General features: G+C 46.3%; 1 non-coding gene across 1 annotated transcript; it reads left to right on the top strand.

Moving 5' to 3' along the window:
- The first annotated feature begins 523 nt into the window (after positions 1–523).
- Positions 524–661, top strand: LOC119921624. Its single transcript, XR_005448570.1, has one exon. It is a non-coding gene; the product is annotated as a small nucleolar RNA SNORA7 (small nucleolar RNA).
- The last annotated feature ends 12,081 nt before the right edge of the window (positions 662–12,742 follow it).

The following is a 12,742-nucleotide window of genomic DNA, read 5'->3' as shown; positions in this document are numbered from 1 at the left end:
GGCTGTAGATAAGGGGGTTCAGGGCCGGGGACATGACGGTTAAGAACATCGATATCAGCAGGTCGAACACCGAGGAAGTGTGTGAGAGAATCTGGAGGTAGCCAAACATGCCTGAGGAGAGGAAGACGGTGACGACGAGGAGATGGGGCAGGCAGGTGGAGAAGGCTAAACTCTGTGGGTAAACACTGTGCCCTATCTGACTACTGCTCATCCCCCTCTGTACATACTACTGTGCTTGGTGTATAATTAGCATTTAACAAGAGACACAGGCATTATTATTATTTGGGGAGACAGAAACCTAAAATGAATTGGAGATAGGAGGTTACCAGAGAACATAAAAAATGAACTTGGTTGCTGTGAAATGTTGTAGGTCAATCGACATATTTATTGAGCAGTTTCTGTTCTCAGAGCATTGTAATAAATGGTCGGGAGAGTCCAGGATAATGGAGTTCGCAGACACAGTCCCTGCCTACGACGGGCGTATAGTCTAGAAGTGATTTTATACTCAAACTAATATCCTCAGCCCCTCTCAGGATCACACCTGGAGAGTTTCCAGGACTCTACCAGTCTCGGCTACGGGAGGGAGAGTCAAGCAGAGGCCTGTCCATTCCATTCCTGGCTTGGCCAACGGCTAGTGAGTGGAAGGCAATCTGCTCCAAGTCAAAACTCACCTGTGCTGTGCATCAACGTCATGGGAGAGAGTCGAGGGCAGAGACCCAAGTTTACTGCGTGGAAGAAGGTAAACTACTGCCATATGTTTACCAAGAAGGCTTTATGGGTAAACTACTATCAGTGATTCTGGTATGTATATCCATAGAGTTTTCTTTGTAAACATGAAGAAGTGCTTTGCCATTGCCTCCTTCCACGCAGTGAAAACCTGAGTCTCTGCCGTTGTCTGTCTTTGATCCACATTTTGATCATTTGTTCATCTGCCTTTGACTCTTTCCCATCCTGTTGCTGCCCAGCAGAGATAAATCTGATGCTTCTGCTTAGACCTTTCGGTTATGGGTAAACCTAGTGAGAGTATCTCTCAATGACATAGCTCTAAACTACACTGGTGTACGCAAACTCTCCTGCCACGGTAAGACATTGATTCTTAGGGGAACTTTGGAACAGAAGAATTGATGATGGTACCGGGGATTTTCCCAGAATCAGTCACAGTCTCTCATCCCTGACAATCACGTTCCCGCTGAAAACGTTTTTGACATGCAGCAACCACTGATAGCCAATGTGACTGTAAAATCGTGCCAATGCTCGGTTGTAGCATACGAACCTGGTGGGAGGGTGCCACAGTAGCCAGGGTGGGGATGCTGAAGGGAGGAGAGCTGTGTCGGTGATGGTGCCACTGGTAGGTACAGCACAGGCCTGGGAGTCAATCCCGGCTCCCTCATAAGTCAACTGTGTGACCTTGGGCAAGTCACTTCACCTCGCTGTGTCTTGGTTACCTCATCTGTAAAATGGGGATAAGAGCATGAGCTCCATGATGGACAGGGTCTGTGTCCAACCTCATTAACTTGTATCTAACCCAGCGCTTAGAACAGTGCTTGGCACACAGTAAGCCCTTAATATGTACCAAAACTATTTATGATTTCTTATTGCTGGCAAGCCATACCCCTCCTACAAGCCTGTCCTGTTTGGGGTACAGTCTTGCTCTGAACTGGTATCTCCCCTCTTCTACACTGTGAGCCCGTTGTGGGCAGGGATTGTATCTGTTGCTGAATTTTTCTTTCTAAGCCCTCGGTACAGTGCTGTGCACACAGTAAGCGCTCAAAAAATGCAATTGAATGAATGAATGAACTCCAACCTGCTCCCGAACTTCGCGAATCTCCCCAGAATGGCTCCATCTCTGGCTTCATCCTTCTGGTTCTATCCTGTCTCTCTCCAACCCCGCTCACTCTCACCAGGGAAGCCAGGCCTGGTGGGGGGCACTGATCTCCTCTGGACTGGACTGGTCTCCTCTTTCTCCTCGGATTCCTGGATTAATTCAACCACAAAGGGCCGGCCAGGAGCCCTCAGCCACTCTCTGCTTTCCCATGGATATTGACCAGCTCTCCAAAGGGACCCCGTTCCCACACATAAAAGCAGCCACTTTCTCCGAGGGTGATCTCTGCAGGACTGACTTGGGCACCTGTGGATGGACCTCTTGGGACAGGTGACGCGAGAAAACTCTGGTCACATGGTTCCTGAGGTCCTGCAGAGATAAGAACCGGGAACTCCCAACTTCAGCAACAGTCCTGGCCCGTGATGTTCCCATGGCAACAACAGCATCTTCTTCTACATAAGTATACCCGTATCCAGAGAGAGAGAGAGAGAGAGAAAGAGAGAGTTAGGGAGAGCGTAATATGCTTCTGAATAGGAAAAGCAGCATGATTTATTGGAAAGAATCTGGGCACGAGTGTCTCAGCTCTCCCGAATGCTTACCAAGTGACCTTGAGCAAGTCACTTCACTTCTCTGGGCCTCAGTTTCCCCAGCTGTCCAAAGGAGATGCAATACTCGTTCTCCCTCCTATGTAGACTGTGTACCTCATATGGGAGAGGGATTGTGTGCAACCTGAATAATTTGTATCTATCCCAGCGCTCAGAACAGTGCTTGGCATGAAGTAAGAGCTTAACAAATACCATATCAAAAATAGAATATATTCTCATAGCCTCACTGGGGGAGTGTGATTGGCTCAGAGTAACCAATGGAGAATCAGAACCCTCAACACAGAGGTAGGGAGTGACAGATTGGCAAGCTCAGTTAGTGTCTGGAGACTAGAAGTGTCTTGGCCTAATGGAAAGAACCCGGGCCTGGGAGCCAGAGAACCTGGGTTCTAATCCTGACTTCAGCACTCTTCTGCTCTGTGACCTTGGGCAAGTCACTTCATTTCCCAATGCCTCATTTACTCTCTCTGAGGGACTGAGAGTCCTATGTAGGACTCTACTGTATGAATGAATAAATGTAGGATAGGGACTGTATCCAACGTGATGATCTTGTAACTGCCCCAGCATTTAGCCACATATTAGCTAGGTGACCTTGGTCTAATCACTTTACTTCTCCTAAGCATGTCTCCTTTACTATAAAATAAGGATTAAATTCTATGCCCTCCTTACTTAGACTGTGAGCCCCATGTGGACAAGGACTATAAGCAACCTGATTATTCCTTCCTTCATTCATTCAATCATATTTATTGAGCGCTTTCTATGTGAAGAGCACTGTACTAAGCACTTGGAAAGTACAATTCAGCCACAAAGAGAGACAATCCCTGCCCACAACAGGCTCACAGTCTAGAGGCAGGGAGATGGGCATCTAAACAAGTAAACAGACATCAATATAAATGAATTGAATTTTAGATTCAATCATTAATATAAATGAATAGAATTATGAATAGGTACAAATATGCACAAATGCTGCAGCAGGGGAGGGGGGTAGAGCAGAGGGAGCGAGTCGGGGTGATAAGGAGGGAAGGGGGAGCAGAGGAAAAGGGGGGCTTAGTCTGGGATTAGCTTGTAACCACTACAGCACAAAGCTCAGTAGATGGCACAAAGTAAGCACCTTAAAAAGAGTCCTCACTGGCCTCTGGAAGGATTCAACCTCCTCCTAGCTGGGTCTATAAAAACATACATAACCGCAGAGGCGGTGAAAAAGTGCTGAAGAGGTAATTTAATAAATCATTCAATCTGTAGTATTTATTGAACTCCTAAGGTGTGCAGGGTCCTATGCTAAGATCTTTAAGAGACTATTGTGGACTATCAAAACATAAACCCTCACCTTAATCTAGAGGGGGGAAACAGACACTAAAGTTATAGAAGGAAGAAGGAAATGTAAGTTTTTAAGTAATAGGGCATGTATAAAAGTCAATCAGTGGTATTTATTGAATGCTTATTATGTATGGAGCAGTGTACTAAGGGACTGGGTAGAGAATACAATACGACAGAATTAGTGGACATGTTCCCTGATAATAACAAGCTTACGAAATCTTTAGAAAAGCAAAGGGAGTTAGTAGGTGTGATCTGGAGAGAAGAGAAATGAATGGGGAAACGTTCTTTGTGATGATGATGATGGTGGTGGTATTTGTTAAGCACTTATTATATGTGAATCACTATTCTAAGCGCTGGGGTAGATACAATGATATTAGGTTGTCCCACGTGGGACTCAGAGTCTTAATCCCCATTGTATAGATGAGGTAGCTGAGGCACTGAAAAGTTAAGTGGCTTGACCAAGGTCAAACAGCGGACAAGTGGCAGAGCTGGGATTAGAACCCATATCCTTTGACTCCCAGGCCCGTGCTCTTTCCCCTAAACCATGCTGCTTCTCAACTTGGGATGGGATGATATTTCAGAAGGATTTTGAAGATGGGGAGAGCAGAGGCCTGGTGGGTTTATCGATCAATCAATCAGTAAATCGTATTTATTGAGTGTTTACTGAGTTCAGAGCACTGAACTACACACTTGGGAGAGTAAATATAACAGTGTTGGTAGGCCTGATCCCTGCCTACAGTCTATAAGGGGAGACAGACTTGAATATAACAAAATAAATGATGGATATGGACGAAAGTGCTTTGGGTCCAATGAAGGGGTAATAAAAGAAGCAAATCCAAGCACGAGTGACACAGAAGGGAGTGGATTGAACTGGGAGGAAGTTCTTGACAGGAGGGATGGCAAGAGCTAGGGTCTGGATGGCTGGTACAGTCTCCTCACCCTGGTCAGGGATCAGAATTGGTATTTGTTAAGCGCTTACTATGTGTCAAACACTCTTCTAAGTGCTGGGGTAGATACAAGGGAATTAGGTTGGACACGGTCTCTATCCTGCATGGGGCTCACTGTCTAAGTAGGAGGGAGAACAGAAGAATAAAGGCACAGAAATGCTAAGTGAATTGCCCAAGGTCACAAACCAGACAAGTGGAGGAGCTGAAATTAGAACTCAGGTCCTCTGACTCCCAGGCCCGTGATCTATCCATGATGTCATGCTGCTTCTCACTCCTCGACTTTCCTGACTTCATCCTTCACCCCACCTTCTCAGCAACATGGATGCAAGCTTGATATTGACATCTCTAGCCACTGTGCATGTTTCCTATTACTGTCTTCCATCCACAAGGAATCGGGGTTGCTACATTTCAGGTAGCAGTAAGACATTATTAGTGTAATCAAGAAATCGGTCAGTCAATCAATCAAGGGTGTTTATTGAGTCCTATTTATGTGCAGAGCTCTGTACTAAATGCTTGGAAGAGTCCAATAAAACAGTTCAATGAGCTGGGAGTGAGCTGTTAAAGTCGAAGAAGGAACATGGCCTTGCAGGTAGAACATAGGCCTGGGAGTCAGAGGTCTTGGGTTCTAATCCTGACTCTGCCAGTCATCAGCTGTGTGATTTGGGGCAAGTTACTTAATTTCTCTTGGCCTCAGTTACCTCATCTGTGAAATGGGGATTGAAACTGTAAGTCCCACGTGGAACAACGTGATTACCTTGTATCTACCCCAGTGCTTAGAACAGTGCTTGGCACATAGTAAGCACTTAACAAATACCATCGTCGTCATCATCATCATCATCATTATTATTATTATTATTATTAATTTCATCTCATCCACTTGTCTGCTGTGTGACCTTGTGTAATTCACTTCAGTTTTCTGTGCCTCTGTTCTACAACTACATCCCAGTTCACACTCTTTAGTCCCTTGTAATAATAGTAATAATCGTAGCATTTCTTGAGCACTTATTATGTACCAGGCACTGTATTAAGTGCTGGGGTGGATACAAGCAAATTGGGATATACACAGTCCCTATCCCACATGGGCCTCAGTCTTAATCCCCATTTTACAGATGTGGTAACTGATGCACAGAGAAGTTAAGTGAGTTTCCCAAGGTCTCACAGGAGACGCAGCGTGGCTTAATGGAAAGAGCCCGGGATTTGGGGTCTGAGGTCGTGGGTTCAAATCCCGGTTCCACCACTTGTCAGCTGTGTGACTGTGCAAGTCACTTAACTGCTCTGGGCCTCAGTTACCTCATCTGTAAAATGGGGATTAAGACTGTGAGCCTCCCGTGGGACAACCAGATCACCGTGTAATCTTGTTCCAATCCCAGGACTTAGAACAGTGTTTTTCACATAGTAAGCGCTTAATAAATGCCATCATTATTATTATCATTATTATTAAGTGGCAGAGTGAGGATTAGAACCCAGGACCCTCTGACTCCCATGCACGTGCTCTATCCATTTGGCAGTGTTGCCCTTCAAGCCAACCTACTTACTCTCCTCCTTTGCCTTCCTATTTTCCTCTGCTGGTATCTTGCTCACAGTTTCTAATCTCGGCTCTACCATGTGCTTGCCGTGTGACCTTGGACAAGTCACTTAACTTCTCTGTGCATTCCCCCCGCTCTACTCCTTCCCCTCCCCGCAACACTTGCGTATACATTTGTACAGATTTATTACTCTATTTATTTTACTTGTACATATTTACTATTGTATTTATGTTGTTCATGATGTGCATATAGCTTTAATTCTATTTGTTCTGACTATTTTGACACCTGTCAGTATTTTTTTTTGTCTGTCTCCCCCTTCTACACTGTTAGCCTGTTGTTGCGTAGGGACCGTCTCTATATGTTTCCAACTTGTACTTCCCAAGCACTTAGTACAGTACTCTAGATAATAATAATAATGGCATTTATTAAGCGCTTACTATGTGCAGAGCACTGGTCTAAGCACTGGTGAGGTTACAAGGCAATCAGGTTGTCCCACAGGGGCTCACAGTCTTAATCCCCATTTTACAGATGAGGTAACTGAGGCCCAGAGAAGTTAAGTGACTTGCCCAAAGTCACACAGCTGACAATTGGCAGAGCCGGGATTTGAACCCATGACCCCTGACTCCAAAGCCCGGGCTCTTTCCACTGAGCCACGCTGCTTCTCTGGATACAGTAAGCACTCAATAAATATGATTGAATGAATGAATAAATGTGCATCAGTGCCCTCATCTGCAAAAATGGGGAATCGACTCCTGTTCTCACTCCTACTGTGAGCCCTATGTGTGATCTGATTATCTTGTATCCATCCCAGTGCTTATTTCAGTGCTTAGCAGACAGTAAGAGCTTAACAAATACCACAAGTATTGTTATTACAAGTCCCCCCTTTCCTCCCAGACTAAGCCCCCCTTTTCCTCAGGCCCCCTACCCTCCGCATCGCCCCATCTCTCTACCTTTGCGCTCCTCAACAGCACTTATGTATATATGTATATCTATAATTCTATTTATTTCTATTGATACCTGTTTACTTGTTTTGTTGTCTATCGCCCCCCTTCTAGACGATGAGCCCATCGTGGGCAGAGATTGTCTCCCTTTATTGCTGAATTGTACTTTCCAAGCATCTAGTACAGTACTCTGCACCCAGTAAGAGCTCAGTAAATCCGATTGAATGAGTAAATGAATTGCCTGTTCAGAATCTTGTACGACCTATGAACTTGAGTACTCACAAGGCCCGTTAGCATTAGTGTATATACTGTGAATACTTATTACTTACACAGTAAAATATCCCCTTTTCTTTCTTCCTCCTGTCTATAGTTTATTCTGGTGGCTTTTTCCCCTTCTAGATAGTAAGCTTGTTGAAAGCAGGAATTGTGTCTGCTATCTCTTTGTATTCTCTTAAGTGCTTAGAACAGTGATCTGTACATAGTCATAATAAATACCATTGATTGATCATGCCTACGACTTGCATTGTTCCATTCCCCTCTGCAAGACACTCTGGGACCCACTGAAGGTGATGGTCCGTAGTGATGACACTGTGCTGGAGCACAGTATCCCGGTAGGTGGTTGGCATGGTAATGAGGTTTGAGGAGGACGCAGGAGACGTGTGTGACGGTTTGGGGTTACTGAACTGGAAAGCACCTCTCCTCCTACAAGCCCACCACACCCGCTAGTGGAAGCAGCCTTGTTCTGAACCCCAATTTAGGTCCCAGATTGGCTCCATATCTTCCATCCTCATCCTTGTTCCCCCTGCCCCTCCATCCCATCCCTCCAGGTCACTGTCACCGGGCCAGCGTGGGGCTGGGCGTCGCTGACCTCTGCAGGGCTGGTCCCCTCTTTCCCTCAGGCTCCTGGGTTCTGTCAGCTACGAAAGAACAGAGAGGAGCTCTCGATCTCTCTCTGCTCTCCCTCAGATTCGGAGAAGCTCTCCAGATTGGGCCCTGTCCCTGTAGATAAATCAGGAGCTGCCCTGAGCGGGACCCCTGGAGGATGACTCGGGGCCCTGCCAAGGGACCTCGTGACTTGGAGAAGCCAAGCAACCTCTGATCATGTGGTTTCTGAGTCTCCTGGGAGACAAGGGCCCGGTCTCTACCACATCAGCGATGGTGCCGGCCCTCGGAATTCCTGTGGAAATAGCGGCATCCGCATCCCAGCGTCCCAACGATTCCTGTTTTCAACGGCAGTCTTTAGCCACTGCAATTGGTATCACCTTTGATTCAAATCCTGAGACACTCAATATGTCAGTTAATTGGCCAATTGTAACTTTTTCTTATGGGCTTTGTGAAGCACGTACTATATATCAGGCACTATACTAAGTGTTGGAGTAGATACAAGCTAATCAGATTGGATAAAGTCCACGTTCCCCGTTCATTCATTCATTCATTCAATCATATTCATTGAGCGCTTACTGTGTGCAGATCGCTTGGGAAGTACAAGTCGGCAACATATAGAGACGGTCCCTACTCAACAACGGGCTCACAGTGTAGAAGCGGGCTCACATCTCAACCCCCGTTTTACAGATAAGGGAACTGAGGTATGGAAAAGGTAAACGACCCTGCCCAAAGTCACAAAGCAGACCTGTGCTTGAACAGGGATCAGAACCCATGTCCATTTGAATCCCAGGTCCGCGCTCTACCCACTAGGCAACGCTGCTTCTTCTGATTTGTCCTGATTGCAAATCAATTGAAGCGCTGTATATATACTGACTATATAAACGGTATGAACTGTACTTTTGAATCAAACGTTCATCCTCTTTCTCATCTTTCCCTTCTCTCCTTCCTCCTGTACGTAATTTACTCTATGTCTATATCCCCCATTAGATTATAATTTCCTGAAGAGCAGAAGCACAATGCAATTTTATCTCTTTTCATCTCTCCTGAGAGCTTACTACACTGCTTTGCACCCAGGATGTCGTCAATAAATACCACTGATAAAGATATAATAGTAGTAATTATGGTCTTCATTAAGTGCTTAAATCTGTTCCAAGCACCTTTCCAAGTGCAGGAGTAGATACAAGGTAATCAGGTTGGGCACAGTCCCTGTCGAACATGGTGCTCACATTCTCAATCCCCATTTTACAGATGAGGGAACTGAGGCACAGAGAAGTGAAGTGATTTGTCCCAGATCAAAGGGCGGACAAGTAGCGGGACTGAGATTAGAACCCTCGACTTCTGACTCCCAGGCTCGAGCTCTGGATGGATGGATGGATGGATAGATGGGTAGATGAATGGTTGATAGAATGGATGGATGGAAAAAGGAAAAATGGATTGATGAGAGAGGATGGATTTGACAAGACAGATTGAGCTGCAGTCATCCTTTCTTCCCTTCTACCATACCTCTGCACATTTTCCAGCTTTCATACCCACACTCAGAGTCATGCTAAGGAGCATATCATTGTATTTTCATAGTCATTGCTAATAATGATATCATCATTGCATTTATTAAGAGGTTGTGTGCCTAAATTGTTCCACTTGCTGGAGTAGAAACAAAATTATCAGTACAGACAAAATTACTGTCCCAAAGGGGCTCAAAGTATAAGAGGAAGAGAGAGCCTAGGGATATTAAGTCACTGCCCCAATTTCACACAGCAGGCCAGTAGCAGAGCTGGCATGCCCCTCCTTCCTCTCCCCCTCGTCCCCTTCTCCATTCCCCCGTCTTACCTCCTTCCCTTCCCCACAGCACCTGGATATATGTATGTATGTTTGTACGTATTTATTACTCTATTTATTTATTTTACTTGTACTTATCTATTGCATTTATTTTATTTTGTTAATATGTTTGGTTTTGTTCTCTGTCTCCCCCTTCTAGACTGTGAGCCCACTGTTAGGTAGGGACTGTCTCTATATGTTGCCAACTTGTACTTCCCAAGCGCTTAGTACAGTGCTCTGCACACAGTAAGCGCTCAATAAATATGATTGATTGATTGATAAGAACTCGTCTCAGTCAGTCAATCATATTTATTGAGCACATACTCTGGGGCCAGCTCTGTACTAAGCACTTGGAAAGGTTCAATAAAACAGAGTTGGTGAACACGTCCCCTGCCCACAGTGAGCTTACAGTCTTGAGCGATTCCCATTCCTTAAGGCCATAATAAAATTAAAAAATATATATATGGTATTTGTTAAGCATTTGCTGTGTGCCAAGCACTGTTCTAAGCACCGTGGGGTAGATGCAATCTAATCGGATTGTCCCACGTGGGGTTTACAGTCTTAATACCCATTTTACAGATGAGGTAACTGAGGCACGGAGAAGTTAAGTGTCCAGGCCAAGGTCACACAGACGACAAGTGGCAGAGCAGGGATTAGAACCGCCCCCAAACTGGATTTACTGTACTGAGCACTTGGGAGAGTTCAGTTTACCGGAGTTGTTAAATACACTCCCTGTTCACAATGAGCTTACAGTATGCAGGGACTCCCCCTCCTTTAAGCCATGATGCCTCCCTAAAACTGGATTGTCATTACTACTTCAGTCTTTGCCGCGTCCCTCCCAGACTGACAATTCATCAAAGTCCAGCGTTTTCCGTGAACCCAGTAAGACTGCTAAATATCTTGCTAGGTCCAAGAACCTAGCCGAGGGTTCCTTACCTTACCTATTCCTTGGGTAAGTGGTAGTGTGAGATTATTTGCACAAAGAAGGAGCCATTTTGTCCCACAGCAGAGGCTGGGTGAGTGACCCCTTTAGGATCCTGCCCATGGCGGCCTTCATGTCCCGGGTCCTCAGGCTGTAGATTAGGGGGTTCAGGGCTGGGGGTGCTACCTTGTAGAACACGGACACCAGCAGGTCCAGGATCAAGGAGGACTCTGAGCGCGGCTTGTTGTAGACAAATACACCCACAGAGAGGAAAGCAGTGAAGACGACGAGGTGAGGTAGGCAGGTAGAGAAAGCTTTGGCCCGGCCCTCCATGGTCGATATCCTCAGCATGGCCCGGAAGATACGTGTGTATGAGGTGACGATGGACATGAGGCAGACGACAGCTGCGGCTGCCCCAAAATTACAGTTGCATCAATGACGATGTGCTTCTCGGAGCAGGTGATCTTCAGCAGAGGAGGGACGTCACAGAAGAACTAGGGGACAACGTGGGACCTGCAGAAGAACAGGGAGAAGATCGAAGCCAAAATCAAGACTCCAAACAGACTCCCGGTGATCCAGGAAGCAGCCGCCCTCTTCCCACAGGCCCCTTGGTTCATGACGACCTCATAGCCAAGGGGATGGCAGATCGTGATGTAGCGGTCGTAAGACATCGTCGGGATAATGAACATCTCTCAACCGCCAAATAGAACTACCGAGAAGACCTGGAAAGCACAGCCCAGGAAGGAAATGGATCGACAGTCGGTCAGGGAGTTGTGGATGGACTGGGGACCGATTACGGATATGAGGTAGAGGTAGAGGACAGACAGGTTCCTGAAGAAGAAGTACACGGGGGTGTGGAGGTGACAGTCGAGGGTGGTGACGGCGACGATAAGGAGATTCCCCATCAGGGCTGCCATGTAGAACAGGAGGAACAGCGCAGCCTGGACCAGCTGCAGCTTCCGGACCTTTGAGAATCCCAGTAGGAGGAATTGTGTCTTCACGGTGACATTGGTCATTTTCTGTGAATTGACGTTTACTGTCTAAGGATATTTAGAATAGATACGGATTAGAATAATATTACAGAGAAAAGTGCACAGGAGAGGAGAAAATATTTGGGTTGGAGGGAATCTCGGGTTTTTTATGGTAATTTTTCACGCTCACTATGTTCCAGATACTGTACTGAACACTGATAAGGTTGTTCATCTCCTTCAATCAACCTGCCCAGGTTCAGGACAGCACTGAAACCATTCCTGACTCCTAGAAGTCTATTCCATTGGCAAACATTTGCAAGGATTGTGGTCCCATAATTTTACATAACTGGAGTAGCAGCACAGCCTAGTGGAAATAGGATGGTCCTGGGAGTCTAGGGGACCTTGGTCTTAATCCTGACTGTGCCACTTACTTGCTGGGCGACCTCGGGCAAGTCACTTAACTTTTCTGTTCCTCGGTTTCCTCATCTGTAAAACAGGGTTTAAGACGGTGAGTCCCATGAGGGACAGGGACAGTGTCCAGTCTGATTATATCATATCTACTCCAGCACTGAGTATTGTGATGGCACATGGTAAGCACTTAACAAATACCACAATTATTATTATTATTATTAAGAAAGAACAGGAGGGCTCATATTGAAATTTCCCTTCCCTGACCCTCACCTTCCCCTGCTCCTCTCCGGAATCACTGGGCCTGTCCTGGGCTGAGGAGCATCGACCTCTGCTGAGAGAGAGGCTCACACTACCACGTCGGTCCTGGACGTAGGTGAAGGTCTGGGTGAGGGGAGGGGGCTGTCAGGATCCTCCCTCCCCCTCTCGGCTTTCCAGATGGCTGCGCCGTCCCCTCAGACGACGGCCGGGTTGTTTCCTGGGGAACTCCCCATGGGAGGACTGGCTCAGAGCTTTGTTGAGACAGTTTACTGTCCGGGAAACCCAGGAGGCTGGGATCGTGGGCTCCCTGTTGTCTCAGACCATA

The sequence above is a fragment of the Tachyglossus aculeatus genome, assembly GCF_015852505.1.
Source record: "Tachyglossus aculeatus isolate mTacAcu1 chromosome 12 unlocalized genomic scaffold, mTacAcu1.pri SUPER_6_unloc_3, whole genome shotgun sequence".
Classification (NCBI taxonomy): Eukaryota; Metazoa; Chordata; class Mammalia; order Monotremata; family Tachyglossidae; genus Tachyglossus; species Tachyglossus aculeatus.
The sequence above is the reverse complement of the archived record's forward strand: the minus strand, read 5'-3'. Positions and strand labels throughout refer to the sequence as shown.